The sequence below is a fragment of the Pelobates fuscus genome, chromosome 1 (genome assembly GCF_036172605.1).
Source record: "Pelobates fuscus isolate aPelFus1 chromosome 1, aPelFus1.pri, whole genome shotgun sequence".
In the NCBI taxonomy this organism is placed as follows: domain Eukaryota; kingdom Metazoa; phylum Chordata; class Amphibia; order Anura; family Pelobatidae; genus Pelobates; species Pelobates fuscus.
In genome coordinates this window covers 417,768,394-417,787,370 of record NC_086317.1, presented here as the reverse complement: position 1 = coordinate 417,787,370, position 18,977 = coordinate 417,768,394, and positions in this window count along the sequence as shown.

Here is an 18,977-nt window from a genome sequence, read left to right as displayed (position 1 = left end):
AATAAGCTACATACTACCCTAAAATATATTGGTAAAATAAAGCACCTCTTTTTAAAGGGACACAAACCTGAATGTGCTTGTTTTATTTTACTTTGCGTTTGTTGGTTTTTTTTTACCTCGTGTACCTTTGATTCCTCCATGACAGATAAGGAATCCTAGTGCAGTCACAATGCTTTAAAATTGACATGCCAGGTAACATGCATCCACATGAAAGTATGACACTGTATTTGATATATTGTTGCACTTTGGGTGTCTAATTTGCTACTTTGAAGCTAAACTAGATTTTTTTTTGGAGAAACAGTTTCTCATTTCTTCACCTCAGTGACCTCATTGTAGCACTTACTGAGATGACTTGTACCACTGCATTACTAACTCTTCAGGGTGACATCATCACCCCATGATGCTTAGAGAGTGTGCATGCACATGCAGACATCTTTAGAGAGACGGTGCAGTGCTGCATGTCCTACTGAGCTTTCCATCTATAGTTTCCTATGCACACATGCCACTGTGAAGGTTAATTTAATATACATAGTAAAGACAAAGAAAACGTTACCTGCGCTCTGGCCTAAATCCCCATGTACATTTAAACAAAAATGGAGGCTCTTTAGATTTATTCCAATGGCCATTTGAAGATATAAGCTCACCTGCCACGTCAAGGCAAGCCTCAATAGATGAGTTCCTACACTAACTTAATATACATGGTACACGCTGACTGAAACAAGACATCCAGACATGCAGCGTAAATGACAAACTAAACAAAAGTTTAAAAAAAAAATGACATAGCTAACTTTCAGATGACTATCAGATTGTTGAAAAACCCTCTCATGACAGTTGGCCTTGTTCTCTTATATAACTGTATTTTTTGTTTAGTTTTACTGATTTTTTTTGTTGAGGCTACCTCAGCTGAAGGTTACCCTGGCCTAGGGCAAATTTGATAAAAGAAAATGTATAACTCAAAATCTATTCAATGTTGAAAATGTGAAATTAAAGTCTCGTTTGTGGAATTGTTATAAAATGTGTTACAAAAATGCATTTTAAAAATCACTTTCTTTCAATAGGCAGTTAATCTAGTTCAGTAGCATTTATCCTGTGAAAAATGAATGTATAAAATACATTAGATTTTATAACAGAATTTACCCAGTGAAATTTTACAAAAAAATCAAGGCATTGTAATACACTTTTACCATCGTAAAACACAGAAATATTTCAGATTTTGTGAATTTTATATTGCAGTAGAGGTCAATTAATGCCTCAATTTAATAATTTTGGATAGGCATTTCAAACTATTTCATATTTTCAAAAAATATTTTAATATATGAAATTTTTTATATTTTGGAAAAAATAATTGTCACTAGCAAAGCTGCTACATCATGCCTTCAAATATAATCAATACTTTAAAAAATATAGCCATATGAAGGTCAATTTAAAAAACAATTTACCGTCAACCATCTCTCAAAGTAAGACACATTAAAGGGTCCTGCATTTCCTAGCTGTAGTGTTACTTACCTTATCCAGGGGCCGGCCGCGGTCCTCTCTTTGAGCCGCGCGTGGTCCTGCTGCTGCACGAGCCGCGCGCGGCTCATCCGACGGCTTCAATAGGAAGACGGGCAGTGATCGCGAGATGCGGTCACGTGTCCCGCCTGAATCTAAGAGTGCGCCGCGAGTCTCGGGCGCGCTCTTAAAGAGACAGTGGGAGCCTAATTGCCAAAAGGCTCCCATTGGCCCTTGTCATGCCACACTCCCCATACACTTACCTTTTGGGAGTGTGGATATGACAGGAGCCAATCACATTAGTTTAGAAGCTATTTAAACTTTTCCCTTAGTTCCTTGCCCTGTTGTAGTTTCTGTTTCAGTTTAGCGCTTGTTGTGTTCAGTTGTGTTTCTTCGTATTGACCTTGGCTTTGTTTCTGACTACGTTATCTCTTTATCCTTATCTGTTCTGTTTGCCGGCTTGCTGTTTTCTGTGTACCAGACCCCGGCTAGTCCTAGTTTACGCTGTCTCTTTGTGCCCTAGACCTCGGAATGCTCCGGACTCTGTACTCCTCTCATATACGTCGAGTCCGGCCATTCTAAGGTCCGGTAGACGTATCTCCCCTCTGTGTTGTCTTTTTGTTGAGTTGAATCCTGCGTGTTGGGGTATATTTTCGTTACATTACGATAGGGCCATGGACCCCGCAGATTTAGCTCAGCAGATGGCTTCTCATGAGGCTAGATTTGTAGAGCAGGATCACCGTATGGATCAGATAGCCCAGGCTCTCCAGACATTCTTATCTAGAACTATTCCAGCAACCACACCTAACCCTCCTACACCCCTTCCTCTAGAAGTATCTACTTTGCCTAATACTTCTGCCCATTTAACACCTCCTCCTAGGTAGAGAATGGAAGGACTCTGCCTATACTGTGGTGGGAGAGACTATTTGATAAAAGAATGTCCCATGCTTCCGGGAAACTCACACCTAAGACCTTATAGAGGAATGGCCTTGGGTGTGATATCTATGCCTCCTAACCATTTGCTTCTCCCTGTTTCTTTATATATGGGAGAGAGTTGCATAGCTGAACACATACAAGCCCTAGTTGACTCCGGGGCAGCTGATAATTTCATGGACTCGGGTTTTGTTAAGAAAAACAACATTCCCATCAGAGAGAAGGAGATACCCTTAGCCGTTGAGGCCATAGATGGTAGACCATTAAGTTCTCCGGTTGTTACTCATGAAACGGTACCGTTACACATGTATATAGGGGTTTTGCACTTTGAAACCATTCGGTTCCAGGTCATCACATCTCCCTCTTCTCACATCGTGTTAGGGTACCCTTGGTTACGTACTCACAATCCCATTTTTGATTGGGAGTCAGGGCAAATAAAATCATGGAGCGAAGCTTGTCACGAGTCTTGTACTATTGAAGTCACCCCTTTGAATTCTATTAATGTTCCTACCACTCCTCCTTTGTCTACGGTTATACCCCCTCAGTACTTATTTCTCAAGACTGTCTTCGATAAAAGGGAGGCTGACAAATTACCGCCTCACAGACCCTACGATTGTGCTATCGATTTATTGCCTGGCACTATACCCCCAAAGGGTAGGGTGTACCCTTTATCTGTTCAAGAAAACCGTGTCATGGAAGAGTATATTAAGGAATCACTAGAAAAGGGGTTTATTAGGAGATCCTCTTCTCCGGCTGGAGCGGGGTTCTTCTTTGTATCAAAGAAAGAAGGTGATTTAAGACCGTGTATCGATTATAGAGGCCTAAATAAAATCACTATCAAAAATGCATACCCTATACCTTTATTTACAGAATTGTTTGACAGGCTCAAACATGCTACTGTATTTACCAAATTGGATCTTAGAGGTGCGTACAATTTAATACGTATTAAGAAAGACCACGAATGGAAGACGGCATTCGATACTAGATCTGGCCATTACGAGTATACTGTTATGCCATTTGGTCTATGTAATGCTCCAGCAGTATTTCAAGAATTTATTAATGACGTCCTAAGAGACTTTATTCACACATTTGTAATCGTGTACTTGGACGACATATTAATATACTCTAGAGATTTACACACTCATCACAGACATGTTACAACAGTTCTAAAGACCCTTCTTGCTAATGGTCTTTATTGTAAACTGGAAAAATGTCTATTTGACCAATCCGAAGTCCAGTTTTTTGGGTATTTGATTTCTGCTAAAGGTTTTTGTATGGATCCCCAGAAGCTTTCTGCTGTCATAGAATGGCCTCTACCACAAGGTTTGAAAGCCATTCAGCGTTTTTTTGAATTCTCTAACTATTATAGGCGCTTTATTAAAGGTTTTTCCTCTATTGTAGTGCCTATCACCCGTATGACAAAAAAGGATGGCAATACTCGTGTCTGGTCTACCGAGGCACTTCAGGCTTTTGAGTTTCTTAAGACTACGTTCGCCTCTGCACCTATTTTACAGCATCCTGTCCCCTCACTGCCCTATATTCTTGAAGTTGATGCGTCAGATATCGGGGTAGGTGCTGTTTTATCCCAAAGAGAATCGCCTGAAAAGCCATTGCATCCTTGTGGCTTCTTTTCTAAACAAATGTCCAAAGCAGAGAAGAATTATGATGTAGGTAATCGCGAACTCCTTGCTATTATTTTTGCACTTAAAGAATGGAGACATTTGTTAGAAGGAACTAAGGATCCCATCCTCATATTTACGGATCACAAGAACCTATCCTACCTTAGCGAGGCTAAAAGATTGTCTTCTAGGCAGGCTAGGTGGTCACTGTTTTTGTCTCATTTCAATTATATTATCACCTATAGGCCAGGTGATCGCAACACTAAAGCAGACGCTCTGTCCAGACAGTTCAAAACTGCTGACAAACAGGAGATTGATGTCATTCCTGTCATTCCCCCAGACAGGATAATAGCTACTACTATTTTGTCTATTTCCTCGTCCCTCTTGCAGGCCATACAAGCGAAACGAAGCATGGCACCCAGCGAGAGGCCTAATGATAAACTGTTCGTTGATGTTCCCGAGAGACGGGATATTCTGTCATTGTATCATGACACTAAGACTGCTGGACATCCTGGTATTTCCAAAACGGTGTCAGCTGTTTCTCGGTACTTTTGGTGGGATTCCTTACGCAAGGATGTCACCGACTATATAGGTGCTTGTACTACTTGTGCCTGTATGAAATCTTCCTTGTGGGCTGTTGCATCCGTTACTCGTTCCCGAGAGACCTTGGTCTATCCTGTCAATGGATTTTATTGTTGAATTACCCCCTTCGAATGGTAACACAGTCATCCTGATGATAGTAGATCGGTTTTCCAAAATGGCTCACTTTGTGTCTCTTCGCAAGTTGCCCACATCCAAGGAACTGGCTCTTATCTTCGCTAGAGAAGTATTTCGGTTACATGGTATTCCCGTATCTATTGTGTCCGATAGGGGTAGCCAATTTATTTCCAGATTCTGGAAAGCCTTTTGTTCGGAAATGGGTATTTTTCTCTCATTTTCTTCCGCTTACCATCCCCAGTCTAATGGAGCTGCTGAACGTGCCAACCAGTCTCTGGAGCAGTACCTTCGCTGTTTTGTGTCTCACCATCAGAACAATTGGTCTAACCTGCTTCCATGGGCTGAATTTGCTCGGAATAACGCCACTCATGATTCTTCCGGCAAAAGCCCTTTTTACGTTGTCTATGGCCAGCATCCCGTTGTTCTTCCGGCTGCATTCTCCTCACAGGGCATGCCAATTCTGGATGAGCATTTGGCTGGTTTGCGTAATACTTGGGAGCAGGTTCAGCGTTCTTTGGTGGATTCCACTGCTCGCCAGAAGGCTCAAGCTGACAAGCATCGCAGAGCGGCTCCTTCTTATGTTGTGGGGGACAGGGTTTTGCTTTCCACGTGGAATATTCGCCTCCGGGTGCCTTCTATGAAGTTGGCTCCCTGCTTCATTGGACCTTATCGTATTCTACATAAGGTTAATCCTGTTTCGTATGCCTTGGGTCTGCCTAAGAATCTGCGTATTCCTAACGTCTTTCACACCTCATTGGTGAAGCCTTACGTACGCAACCGCTATACCCGGCATACTCCTCCTCCCCCTCCTGTCTCTGTGGAGGGTCATGAGGAATTCGAAGTGTCTGCTGTTCTTGGCTCTCGTTTCCTTAGGGGTCGACTTCAGTACTTGGGACATTGGAAGGGTTATGGGCCTGAGGAGCGCAGCTGGATTTCAGCTGATGCTGTTCATGCTCCCCGCCTTGTGCGTTCTTTCCATTCTCGTTTTCCTGCCAGACCTGGTCCTACCCGCCCAGAGGGCGTGTCCTCAAGGGTGGTACTGTAGCGTTACTTACCTTATCCAGGGGCCGGCTGCGGTCCTGCTGCTGCACGAGCCGCGCGCGGCTCATCCGACGGCTTCAATAGGAAGGCGGGCAGTGACCGCGAGATGCGGTCACGTGTCCCGCCTGAATCTAAGAGCGCGCTCTTAAAGAGACAGTGGGAGCCTAATTGCCAAAAGGCCCCCATTGGCCCCTGTCATGCCACACTCCCCATACACTTACATTTTGGGGGTGTGGATATGACAGGAGTCAATTACATTAGTTTAGAAGCTATTTAAACTTACCTTTTTTCCCTTAGTTCCTTGCCCTATCGTGGTTTCGGTTTCAGTTCCCTTTAGCACTTGTTGTGTTCAGTTGTGTTTCTTTGTATTGACCTTTGCTTTGTTTCTGACTACGTTATCTCTTTATCCTTATCTGTTCTGTTTGCCGGCTTGCTGTTTTCTGTGTACCGGACCCCGGCTTGAACTAGTTTACACTGTCTCTTTGTGCCCCAGACCTCGGAACGCTCCTGACTCCGTACTCCTCTCATATACGTCGAGTCCGGCCATTCTAAGGTCCGGTAGACGTATCTCCCCTCTGTGTTGTCTTTTTGTTAAGTTGAATCCTGCATGTTGGGGTATATTTTCGTTACACTAGCATTCAAATGTAGATATTTTGCTTCTTAGTACTATTAGGAAAAGTAACAGGCTTTGGGGCTTATGCAGTTACATACATTAAAAAGTCTGCAGGGACCGGCTATAGACACCAGAACCACTTCATTAAGCTGTAGTGGTTCTGGGGACTATAGTGTCCCTTCAATGTGAGATAAATTAGAGATAAGTGTCACTAATAATATACTAGATTGCCTACTTACAATCAGATGAGGATGGTGATGGGCTCTGGCTGCAGTCTGGCTCCACTGGTCTGGTGTAGAACCGTATCTCTGGAGGCTGTTTGTAACTGTGGTCACAAAATTCAATGTTCTGGGAGAACGGGAAGCAGCTCAATTTTTTGGGGCCCCTTGCACAACTCAAGGTCTGGGCCCCAGGGCCTGACGGTGAGTATGCCCATAAGCCCCACCCATAAGTCCACCTACATGTTCCACCCATGAGTTCGCTCACAAGGAGTGGAGTGTGTAGGGAATGTGTTATGTGTTATTGTAGAGGATCTACTATGTGTGCTTATGGTATGTCGTGTATAGGGATACCAGTTTGTGTAGGTGATGCAGTGTGTTTGTGTGTAGTGGAAGCAGTGTGTTTTTGTGTAAGGGATAGAAAGCAGTGTGTGTTTGTGTATAAGGGATGTATTGTGTGTTTCTTGTTGTGTGCAAGGGATGCATTGTGTGAATCTGTGTTTGTATGCATAAGGGATGCAAAGTGTGTTTCTGTGTATGTGTGCAAAGGATGCATTGTCTTTATGTGTAAGGGTTGCATTGTGTGTGTAATGGATGCTATGTGTTTTTCTCTGTGTGTAAGGGAAGCATGTTGTGTTTCTGTGTGTGTAGGGATTCATTGTGTGTTTCTAGTGTGAAAGAGCTCCCTGTCCTGCCCCCTGTCCTATAGAGCTCTTCCTTCCGTCCCTTAGAGATCTCCCCTGCCCTTTTCTCCCCGACTTTCCATTAGTGGTCTCTCGTCTCCTCCTTAGTGGTCTCTGCTCTCCTCTGCCCCCCTTTCCATTAGTGGTCTCCCCCCCCCGCCCTTAGTGGTCTATCCTCCACCCCCCCCTTAGTGGTCTATTTCCCCCCCCTCCCTTAGCAGTCTCTCCTCATCCCCCTCCCCTAGTGGTCTCTCCACCACTCCCTCCCTCCTTTAGTGGTCTCTCCCTCCCCCACATTCACCTCAACCCCCCCCCCTCCTTTAGCGGTCTTTCCCTCCCCCACGTTCTCCTCAACCCTTACCCTTTTAGTGGTCTCTCCCTCCCCCACGTCCTCCTCAACCCCCCCCCCTTTAGTGGTCTCTCCTTCCCCCACGTTCTCCTCAACTCTCCCTGTGTTCTCATCTCCCCCCGCGTGTTCTGCTCCCCTTCTCCCCTCCCTCCCTGTAATCTTCTCATCTTCTCTTCTTCTCCCCCCTCCTCCCCTCCCCTCCCTGCAATCTTCTCTTCTCCCCCCTCCCTGCAATCTTCTCCCCTCCCCCTCCCTGCAGTCTTCTCCCCCTCCCTGCCATCATCCCCTGAAAGCACTACAGCACACTGTAATGATGAAATGTTATTATCTAGAAAGTGTCACCATGTTTGTATGCCTGTTACACTGTAATTCATTTCTAAAATAAATACTGAAGGGAATCCACTAACTAGCAGTAATGGGAAATTAATCATTAAACTTGTGAGAAGTGTGAGAAGAAATAAATAATAATTAATAACAACTAGAAACATGTGAAAGCCCAGAGCAGCCATTTATTTGGGGGAAAACATTTTTTTTTTTTTTCGAGAAAATAACTTCTCATGGAGAAAAAAAAATTCTCTCAAGATAACAAGTCAGAAAAATATAAAAACTGCCTGGCCGCTCTGGGCTTCTGTATAAATACCAAAAAAAGTAATTATTCAAGTCTTCAGATGTCCCCAGTGCTATTTTCTTCACTCAAACAATACTGAGATAAACACTCCCCCCCCCCTCCCCCCCCTTAAATTAACCCTTAAGCTACAGGAAGGTTGTGTAAATCGCTAACGATTAATCCATCGCATGCCACATTTAGTCTTTCAGAAATAAACAAATTACATTTTACATTTAAATTCTCTGCTGCTTGTCATGGGTTAATTGAGGTAGCGTGAGAGTTTGTCCAGATCTGGAAAGGAAGCCAGAAACAGCAGCCTAACATTAGTAATCCGTCTTTCTCCTGAGCAGAGCTGGTAACTAACACACAGGTAAATAATTAATAGCTGCTGGAAACAAGATTGCGTCACCCGCCCCCCCCCCCCCCCCATCCCCTCCAAAACACCTGCACTGTTCCACTTACAATATCCGCTCAATAATGATGTCCAGGTAGTATACAGACACCTTGTTTGCCTATTGGGAGAGTCTGATGACTGGTAACAATAAAACTGGCAGAGTGACATGACTCTTATTACCTACATCAATAATATTATCTCACAACTGATCAAAGCTACCTCTACGCTCATTTTACTTATTGTGCAAAGCAGTTAACCCTTAACTTGCTACTTAGTACTTCAAATTTGGCCAGAAGGGAAAACTTTCAAGGTTAAAGGAACACTATAGGGTCAGGAATACAAACCTGTAATGACCGTGACCCTATAGGGTTAAAAATAGTGTTAAAAACACTATTTAAGTCCCTCATCTCCCCTTGCCCCCCTTAACCCCTTAAGGACACATGACATGTGTGACATGTCATGATTCCCTTTTATTCCAGAAGTTTGGTCCTTAAGGGGTTAAACAGGGTGAAAACGTTCACCTTTTTTCCAGTGCGTGCGGGTCCCACAGTGCTGGATCCGCTCCCAATCCACCTCTTTGATTGAAATCATCAGAAGTGACGATCTCAGTCAATGCCATGATTTCCCATAGGAAGACTATCGCACATGCGCAGTAAAAATTGGCCAGTCAGCATCTCCTCATAGTGATGTATTTAATAAATGCATCGCTATGAGGAACGTTCAGCGAATCCATTCAGAGCGTGAAGGCGCTGAACGTCAGTGCTGCATGTTGTGTCTGAGTGACTTCCACTGGAGGTGTCCCTAGGCAGCAGTGTAAACACTTCCTTTTCTCTGAAAAGGCAGTGTTTACACGAAAATGTCTGCAGGGAGCGACTATAGACACCAGAACAACTGCATTAGGCAGACGTTGTTCTGGTAACTATAGTGTCTCTTTAATCAATAAAGTAGGCACTGTGCATGGTACAATTGATTGTAGGAATTAGTAGCCAATTCCAATGCTGTAATTTCCATAATGTCATAGTGGAAAACAGAATAGGCAACTCAAGACAGTGATGCAATAAAATCCATTAGTCATGTATACTTGGTTTACGTTAAAATATTGCATTTGAAGTCTTTCCTGCACAAAAAAAAGAAGACCGAATTGTTTATTAAACCAACTAAAGAGTGAATTGTGGGTTAAGTCAAAGTGAATTCACGGTAAACTTCTAATTTTAAGGCAAATTAGAAACATTATTTAAGTCAGCTATGTTTTCAGGTATTTAGGCCTAAAAATTAAAATTCACGCTTTAGTTAATAACCCTGCCAGCAAAATGTGTTATAATAAGTGTAGCTTCTGTACGGATAAGCAGCGTTGGCAGATGAAGTAAAAAAAAAAGTATCAGGATGGCAGACTTGCAAGTAAGATAAAAGAGAGAACTGCTAATAGGGTTTGGACACTGGCAGGTTATGAATGGGCAGTGAGTCAGTGGCAGAAAACCTTGAACTTATTGGCAAAGATATCAAACAAAGGACCATTATCTAGAAATGTAAAACAAGTGTCTGCAATGCAAGGACTTGCTACTTCATTTCCTGAAAATAAGATGTTCTGCTAAGATGAGAACTCTTAAAGGGACAGCATGCTTTATATGCGTTTGTAAAGTGAACATTTACATTGTTGATTGAAATAATTACCAAAACAAAAGGTATGTGAGACACCTGCAGAGAAAAGAGAGAAGTGTAATATATTGTCCTATGGGTAATTCCCACTAAGGAGTATTAACCATTTTATTTAGTGTATAAATCTTTGTTTGTAACAAAATAGAGAGAGAGAAAGAGTGGTATAAACAAATAAATGTAGTCTGTGATCATTTACCCCTTAAGGAGGGAAGCAATTGTCCAAATTCTGAATCAAAACAAAACTTAGAATGTATGTTATGTGTTTGTTTCATCATGGTTTAATTGTTTCTTTTTAAGTGCACCCATATGTATTTTTATCCTATATGTATCTCTAACACAATATTAACTATGAATTTTTTTTTAAAAAAAGAAAAACATTTTTCAGAGTTCTTTATAATAATGTTTAGATTCAGTTGTGCGAGGGGCAAATAAGGCCATATAGGAAGTAAAATGGAAATAAGTCGGTTGAGGTGTGCTGGAACCGACGTTGTGGTAGGCCTGTAATAAAAGAGGGCCCACCCATGAGGTGTAATGAAAATATAGATAGAGGGAGTGGAGGGTGGGGACATGCGAGTCCCTGGAAAACGTACGGGGCGGAGGAAGGTGAGTAGGGGGGGTTTAAATAGGTACCATGCCCCTCCCACAACTGCAGGCCAAGCCTTTACATTTGTGTGAGGGGCAAATAAGGCCATATAGGAAGTAAAATGGGAATAAGTCGGTTGAGGTGTGCCGGAACCAACGTCGTGGTAGGCCTGTAATAAAAGAGGGTAAAAAATTGGGTACCTGTCAGAAATGGAAAACAAACAACAAAACCTATACGCCTAGCTGTATGGTAAATGCCGAGCGAAGAAATAGAAGTAAGGTATATTAAACGTGTTGGCCCCCTAGGGTAGACTAAATGTGGGGTAGAGAAAGGTAATCAATAGACTGCATGAATAGGTGAGACCTCCTAAGAAAATGCTGCAAGAAGGACGTGGTGACTGGGGGAAAGTATGTGAGACCCAAGAAACTATGGAAGCTGGAATAGCGGCTCAACAACTAGATTACAAAGTTAAAGTGACTAGTGCCCATCAAGTACAGCCTTCCTCACATTGTGTTTAAACGGTTGATCCAAAAGAAGGCGAAAAACCCAGTTTGAAGCGCTGCCAATTTGCAACAAGCTGGGAAAAAATTCCTTCTTGACCCCATAATGGCAGCTAAATTTTCCTTGGATCAAGCAGTTATGCCCTACATTGAAGGTTGATGCCCAGTTCGTAGTGACAGGCATTTAATAAGTCTGGTAGGGGATGAGATACTTGGATGTCGATGTGAAATCTGTAAATTTGAAATTTCCTGGAACCTGAAACTCCTTGAGTATGCTAATAGTCTGATATGAGGGCATGAAAACTGCGTTTGAATGGTAAACCTGTACAACATGTGGAGTTGTGAACCGGATAGGTAGAGTTGATGCAAGTTAGAGGTGGCAAAAGAAGCAAAAACCAAAATGCAGACAACATAGCTACAGAAACAGTATCGGTACAAGAAGAAGAAGGAGCCTCAAAGGGGAAGAAGGCCCGAACACACGAACCGCGAGCATTGGAAAAAGAGCCAGACGTGAAAGATGATGTCCACAAGCTAACCAGGCTGGCAGCCCGTGGTCGGGCCCCCAAAAGGTGCAGGAAGTCTGGATCGGAATCAGGCAAAGTGGCAGATACCAGTTACCCCAAACTGCCACCCGACACCGTCCCATAGACGACAGCAGCGAATACAACCAGAAGGCGAAACGGAGAAGTAAGAGCGAACTCGGTGGCCCCCACCAGCAACAGCGTTACCCATGGAGTGCGGACCGAGAGTTCAGCTGTCCAAAAGGCCAAAAAACAAAAAAACAAAGGGGGACCCGCGAAAACCGCAGCGAAGCAAGGAAGGGCCCAGGACCCCCAAAAAAGCTAGGAGTAGCCAAAGCACCACAGCTTGATGGGTACCAGACCAAGCCAGAGAGCCCGGGCAGACGATACCACGCCAACGCCTAGCAGCGGAGACCTGCTAGAAACATGAGAAGAATAGGCAGTGTATAAGTGACCCAATGTGTGTGTGTGTGGGTATGTGTATGTGTGCTGGCATACTAGCTAATGCCAAAAAGGTTTGGTGACAGGTGAGGCACTGCTAGATGCCAAGCGGCGTGAGAGGCTCTATCTATGAGTTGGCGCAAGGGGATAACGTGACCACTGAACGTTGTGGCGGGGTGTTGGCCTCCCGGTGACAGGTAGACATAAGATAGAATGGGAGTTACAGGTGAGGCCCTCCCTATGCCACAATGCGAGGCGACCAACTATGATTTGGCCCGAGGGGCGTAGTACCTCCGAGTATGAGGATGGTTGTTGGCCTCGCGGGACTACTAACCTAAGGCGAAGAAGCCAGGGGGAAGTTACCACTATTGGACACCTAGAACCCTGACAGCCAGCAACAGCTAACTAAGAGGGGAGGGTAATGAGTGAGAGAGAGGGGACGTACTGTGTGAAATTAAAATAAAAAAATTAAAAAAGGGGGCAGGGTACAAGGGAGAATCGTAAGGCCGACTGTATCTGGAGGGCAGAGTGAGCCCGTCGGAGTCCAGGTTGTCAGGCTGTAGGAGTACACAGGGGAAAATAGGATCACAAAGCGCATGCACGTGTATAGCCCACATGTCTCGTAAGGGCCAGAACATGCACCTGGAACAATACATAACGCTCCTTCTGGAAAATAACTCGGCATGGTTATGGCAGGCAGACGCGGCCCTGCCAAGCAAAGAAACGAAAGCCCGAAGTTAAACGCAGGACAGACCCCGTGACCGAAAACAGCTCTTTAGTAGCAACCATGTAGCTTAAGACTGTGTATTGAAACGGTAGGGAAAGAGACTCGAATTAGATACACCCTCAATTTTTTTTTTTTTTAAATATAAATATAGAGTAAAATTCTATTGTCATGTAAGGTTTAATTTATACTTTATTATATCTGGGGAGGGGGTGGGGGGGGGGGGGTTGTGATCCAGAATTAGTTGGCAGTTTATAATTAACAATAACTACAGGGGCAGATTATACTGCACTTACACATACAGTGTAAAAAGGAAAAGTTAGTGGAGACACCAAGGGGAATATCAACTAAACCGTGAACTGTAGCAAAATTAAAGTAGCACTCAGATAGCATTTGAGAGTTGCCATCTAGAATAATAACTATATAATAGCACATAAAGATAAAACATGAAACGAATATCCAGCTAAATGTTCCTGGGAGGTGTTCTAGGGCAAGGTGTAACCCAAGGTAATGGGTCTGCTGAGATTCACCTTTGTAAAAATCTATTTAAATAGAAAAATAAATGGAAGCATTCAGTGCCTGAGCAGTTTGACCTAATATAATGGTCCCTACCTTCCTCCTGAAACTGCACCTAAACACAACTCTGGCCGCATGGCCGCACGACCGCCAGTGAGTGCATAAGTGCACGTGCGACAGCGCCGGGCAGCAGTCCTGTTCAGACTTTGGTTCAGCACAAGTTCACACTGTTGTTCCTAAGTTTGACAATGAAGAAGTTCATCACACAAAGTTAGCAGCACACGTATTGCTGGAGAGGTGACTTGTCTGGAAATCCTAAAATTCTGAATTGTCTACACCTGGTTCTGCAAGGTGTCCGTCCCGTGCCCTATATATTTGTGTTGAGTACCAAACAGGACAAAGGGACGGCCAAAACGTGTCACATAAAAATCTGTGTTTACAGATGTATGAGATTAAGGAAAGAGAATGCGCAGCAAGCTGAGCCAACCGCGGAGGCGAGCAGCGCCGCAGCATGGCCGACCCCTCCCCCCAGAGTCACGGCCGAGGCATACCTGCAAGACATCCCTACCTGCCCACCAGAAACACCGCAAGCAGGATGCCCGCGGAGGCCATTACAACCGCACCGGGCGGCAAGAGAGGGAGCAGAGCCTCAGGAGGACTGCGGGCAAAATGAGCAGCCGGGAAACCGCAGGTCAGGCGAGCAGCCACGAGGACCAAGTAAGAGGGCGTAAGGACGTCCGGAAACAGCGACATGCGAGTCCCTGGAAAACGTACGGGACGGAGGAAGGTGAGTAGGGGGGGTTTAAATAGGTACCATGCCCCTCCCACAACTGCAGGCCAAGCCTTTACATTTATCAGTAATGATTGTTAAATGCCTCATATATCTAGGATTAACATGTTTTTTTGGTAGTTAACACTAACCCTACACCAATCATAGCCCTATGCTTATACTAACTCTAACCCTACACTTACCCTAACCTTTTTGCTAAACTTAACCCTGCACTCTCCTTAACCCTAACCCAGTATTAACTCTAACTCAGCATTAACACTTATCCTACACTAGCACTAACCCTACCTCTTCACCAGTCCTAACCCTAGACTAATACTAACCCTGCCTCTACACCAATCTTAACCCTACACTAACACTGACCCTTTACTAAAACTAGTCCTTTTTCTGCACCATTCCTAACCCTACACTAACACTAAGCCTACACGAACACTAACCCTACCTCTACATCAGTCCTAACCCTACACTAACACTAACCCTACCTCTACACCAATCTTAACCATACACTAACACTAATCCTACCTCTACACCAATCCTTACCCTACATTAACACTAAGCCTACACTGACATTAACCCTACCTTGACACCAATCCTAACCCTACACTAACACTAACCCTACCTCTACACCAATCCTTACCCTACATTAACACTAACCCTACACTAACACTAACCCTACCTCTACACCAATCCTTACCCTACACTAACACTAAGCCTACACTGACATTAACCATACTGCTACACAAATTCTAACCCTACACTAACAATAACCCTACATCTACACCAATCCTAACCCTATACTAACACTAACCCTACCTTGACACCAATCCTAACCCTACACTAACACCAACCCTACCTTGACACCAATCCTAACCCTACACTAACACTAACCCTACCTCTACACCAATCCTTACCCTACACTAACACTAAGCCTACACTGACATTAACCATACTGCTACACAAATTCTAACCCTACACTAACAATAACCCTACATCTACACCAATCCTAACCCTATACTAACACTAACCCTACCTTGACACCAATCCTAACCCTACACTAACACCAACCCTACCTTGACACCAATCCTAACCCTACACTAACACTAACCCTACACTAACACTAACCCTACCTCTACACCAATCCTAACTTTACACTAACACTAACCCTACCAGAGGTATTTAGTACTGACATCAGCAAAGATATTTCCTAGCTAACACAGTACAGAATCAGGGCCAGACTGGCCCACCGGGATACCGGGAAATTTCCCGGTGGGCCGACGGCACCTGGGGCCGGGCAGACACCTGGGTCTGCTAGCGGCCGCTGGGGCACCCGTGCTGGCGGCTGCTGAGGGAGGTCTTCTGGCGGCTGCTGGGGGAGCTGCGCTGTCTCTGCTCCCCAGCGTGCAGCTTAATGAGACCGGGGCCGGAATATGACGTCATATTCCGGCCCCGGTCTCATTCAGCAGCGCGCAAATGCAGGAGAGCAGAGCCAGCGTAGCTCCCCCAGCGGCCGCCAGAAGACCTCCCCCAGCGGCCGCCAGCACGGGTGCCCCAGCGGCCGCCAGCACAAACAGCCACTGCACGACCCCCTGGAGTTATGTGTATATGGTAGGAGTTATGTGTGTCAGTGTGAGTTTGTCTGTCTGTTATGGTGTGTGTGTCTGTCTGTGTCATGGTGTCTGTCTGTCTGTGTCATGGTGTGTGTGTCTGTCTGTGTCATGGTGTGTCTGTGTGTATGGTGTGTGTGTGTGTGTGTGTGTGTGTGTGTGTGTGTCTGTCTGTCATGGTGTGTGTGTGTGTGTGTGTGTTTGTGTCTGTCTGTCATGGTGTGTGTGTGTGTGTCTGTCATGGTGTGTGTGTGTCTGTCTGTGTCATGGTGTGTCTGTCTGTATGGTGTGTGTGTGTGTGTGTCTGTCTGTCATGGTGTATGTGTGTGTCTGTCATGGTGTGTGTGTGTGTGTGTGTGTGTGTGTGTGTGTGTGTCTGTCTGTCATGGTGTGTGTGTGTCTGTCTGTGTCATGGTGTGTCTGTCTGTATGGTGTGTGTGTGTGTCTGTCTGTGTCATGGTGTGTGTCTGTCTGTGTCATGGTGTGTGTGTCTGTCTGTGTCATGGTGTGTGTGTGTGTCTGTCTGTGTCATGGTGTGTGTGTCTGTCTGTCTGTGCCATGGTGTCTGTCTGTATGGTGTGTGTGTGTGTGTGTGTCTGTCTGTCTGTGTCATGGTGTGTCTGTCTGTCTGTGTCATGGTGTGTGTGTCTGTCTGTGTCATGGTGTGTCTGTCCGTCATGGTGTGTGTGTCTGTGTCATGGTGTGTGTGTCTGTGTCATGGGGTGTGTGTCTGGGTATATATGTGTCTGTCTGTCTGTGTCATGGTGTCTGTCTGTGTCATGGTGTGTGTGTCTGTCTGTGTCATGGTGTGTGTGTGTGTCTGTCTGTGTCATGGTGTGTGTCTGTCTGTGTCATGGTGTGTGTGTCTGTCTGTGTCATGGTGTGTGTGTGTGTCTGTCTGTGTCATGGTGTGTGTGTCTGTCTGTCTGTGCCATGGTGTCTGTCTGTATGGTGTGTGTGTGTGTGTCTGTCTGTCTGTGTCATGGTGTGTCTGTCTGTCTGTGTCATGGTGTGTGTGTCTGTCTGTGTCATGGTGTGTCTGTCCATCATGGTGTGTGTGTCTGTGTCATGGTGTGTGTGTCTGTGTCATGGGGTGTGTGTCTGGGTATATATGTGTCTGTCTGTCTGTGTCATGGTGTCTGTCTGTATGGTGTGTGTGTGTGTGTCTGTCTGTCATGGGGTGTGTGTGTATCTGTCTGTCATGGAGTGTGTGTGTGTCTGTCTGTCTGTTTCATGGTGTGTGTCTGTCTGTCTGTGTCATGGTGTGTGTGTGTGTGTGTGTGTCTGTCTGTGTCATGGTGTGTCTGTCCGTCATGGTGTGTCTGTCTGTGTTTTGGTGTTTGTCTGTCTGTGTCATGGTATATGTGCATCTGTCTGTCTGTGTCATGGTGTCTGTCTGTATGGTGTGTGTGTGTGTCTGTCTGTCATGGTGTGTGTGTGTGTCTGTATGTCATGGGGTGTGTGGGGGTCTGTCTGTCATGGGGTGTGTGCGTGTGTGTCTGTCTGTCATGGGGTGTGTGTGTGTCTGTCTGTCTGTGTCATGGTGTGTGTGTGTCTGTCTGTCCATCATGGTGTGTCTGTCTGTGTCATGGTGTGTGTGTCTCTGTCATGGGGTGTGTGTCTGTCTGTCATGGTGTATGTGTGTGTCTGTCATGGTGTGTGTGTGTGTGTGTGTCTGTCTGTCATGGTGTGTGTGTGTCTGTCTGTGTCATGGTGTGTCTGTCTGTATGGTGTGTGTGTGTGTCTGTCTGTGTCATGGTGTGTGTCTGTCTGTGTCATGGTGTGTGTGTCTGTCTGTGTCATGGTGTGTGTGTGTGTCTGTCTGTGTCATGGTGTGTGTGTCTGTCTGTCTGTGCCATGGTGTCTGTCTGTATGGTGTGTGTGTGTGTGTGTCTGTCTGTCTGTGTCATGGTGTGTGTGTCTGTCTGTGTCATGGTGTGTCTGTCCGTCATGGTGTGTGTGTCTGTGTCATGGTGTGTGTGTCTGTGTCATGGGGTGTGTGTCTGGGTATATATGTGTCTGTCTGTCTGTGTCATGGTGTCTGTCTGTGTCATGGTGTGTGTGTCTGTCTGTGTCATGGTGTGTGTGTGTCTGTCTGTGTCATGGTGTGTGTCTGTCTGTGTCATGGTGTGTGTGTCTGTCTGTGTCATGGTGTGTGTGTGTGTGTGTCTGTCTGTGTCATGGTGTGTGTGTCTGTCTGTCTGTGCCATGGTGTCTGTCTGTATGGTGTGTGTGTGTGTGTGTGTCTGTCTGTCTGTGTCATGGTGTGTCTGTCTGTCTGTGTCATGGTGTGTGTGTCTGTCTGTGTCATGGTGTGTCTGTCCATCATGGTGTGTGTGTCTGTGTCATGGTGTGTGTGTCTGTGTCATGGGGTGTGTGTCTGGGTATATATGTGTCTGTCTGTCTGTGTCATGGTGTCTGTCTGTATGGTGTGTGTGTGTGTGTGTGTGTGTGTCTGTCTGTCATGGGGTGTGTGTGTATCTGTCTGTCATGGAGTGTGTGTGTGTCTGTCTGTCTGTTTCATGGTGTGTGTCTGTCTGTCTGTGTCATGGTGTGTGTGTGTGTGTCTGTCTGTGTCATGGTGTGTCTGTCCGTCATGGTGTGTCTGTCTGTGTTTTGGTGTTTGTCTGTCTGTGTCATGGTATATGTGCATCTGTCTGTCTGTGTCATGGTGTCTGTCTGTATGGTGTGTGTGTGTGTCTGTCTGTCATGGTGTGTGTGTGTGTCTGTATGTCATGGGGTGTGTGGGGGTCTGTCTGTCTGTCAGGGTACCTGAGGTCTCTACCTCTGAGAGAGGTGGAGACTTAGAGGTTTATCCATCCGGACGTGCCATTTCTTCCGTTCCTCGCGGTCTTTCCAGTCACTTAATCAACGACCGCGAGGAATCCACGTCCTTTTCTAACAGGACGCTCGATACGTGACGTCATGACGCCAATCAGGAGCGACCTGCCAATCAAGTGTCCGACACCCTATCGGTACT